Raw genomic sequence first — 1,054 nt, 5'->3', positions numbered from 1 at the left:
CTAAAACATCCTGAGCCTTTGGAACCTTTAAAGTCACAGAATACCTCTTAACCTCTGCTGGATGTTTTCCTGAGAAAATGCAAACTGTGAAAACAGACATAATCTGTTTAAGGATTACAGAAAGTATGAACTCCTGTACAGAGTCAAACACCTAGAAGCAGTTTCTTCTTGCTTGGTAACTTTGCTCAGTAAGTAAAATTAATTACTAACTGAAATTGGCTTATCTACAGCAAATGCTTCTTCTAAAATCTCAACTACATGCTTCCTAGTCTCCTAACTGTACCACCATGACATAGAAAATGTATCAAAAATTAGTATTTCTACAAGCGAAGTCACTAGGATGCCCCTTACTTTAGGGGCACCTTATTATTATTAAGTGCCTAAAGTGGGCTTCTTAAAACATGCGCTTAATCTGCTCAGAGTTAGCTTCAAAACAAATAACTTCCCCTTTTACAAACACCAGAAGCCACCAGCAGCTTCTCTGGAGGCTCACGCTGGCAGGGAGTGTTTTTCCAGAGGTGCACGTGTCTAGTGAAAATCACCCAGAATAGGAAGAAAATAGGAGGGAGCCACGCACAGCAGTTCTCTTAAGGGATGGGGTGGTGTGGGTCACGCAGAAAAGGGCAAAAAAGATAGGACAATGATCCGAGCTTACTTAGGTCTAGAAAAACAAGTATAACTGGAAAAATGTTCGAAATTATGACCTACAATTTAATTATATTTTCAGTACTTAAATTTGAAGGCTTCTCTGCAGAAACAGATAGGACCAAAAGGCGTGTGGTAATGAACTTGTCTCTGCTTCCTAAAACATAGTTAAATAAGACCCCTGATTGGTTCTTACTGGAAACGTTAATAAAAATGAAATACATCTAGAGAAAAGTTTTCAAAAATCCACTTTGTAAGGCAGTTCCATTGGACGATGGGGTCCCTCCTCGTCCCGCCCGGTGCTGCGGACCGCGCGTCCGCTCCAACTTTCTCACTTCGTGGTTGGGTCGCGGAACCGGGCTGCCCACGACTCGCGGCGCGCACCGGGTGGACCCGGGCGGGCGCCTCC

The 1,054-nt window shown here is 43.4% G+C and overlaps 1 protein-coding gene across 1 annotated transcript in view; it reads left to right on the top strand.

The window, feature by feature from the left end:
- Window positions 1–1,054, top strand: part of LOC105756465 (basic proline-rich protein-like) — a 5,017-nt gene that overhangs the window by 2,880 nt on the left and 1,083 nt on the right. The window lies entirely within an intron of this gene.

This window comes from Trichechus manatus, unplaced genomic scaffold (genome assembly GCF_000243295.1).
Source record: "Trichechus manatus latirostris isolate Lorelei unplaced genomic scaffold, TriManLat1.0 scaffold00069, whole genome shotgun sequence".
In the NCBI taxonomy this organism is placed as follows: domain Eukaryota; kingdom Metazoa; phylum Chordata; class Mammalia; order Sirenia; family Trichechidae; genus Trichechus; species Trichechus manatus.
This window is presented reverse-complemented; position numbering and strand designations above follow the sequence as displayed.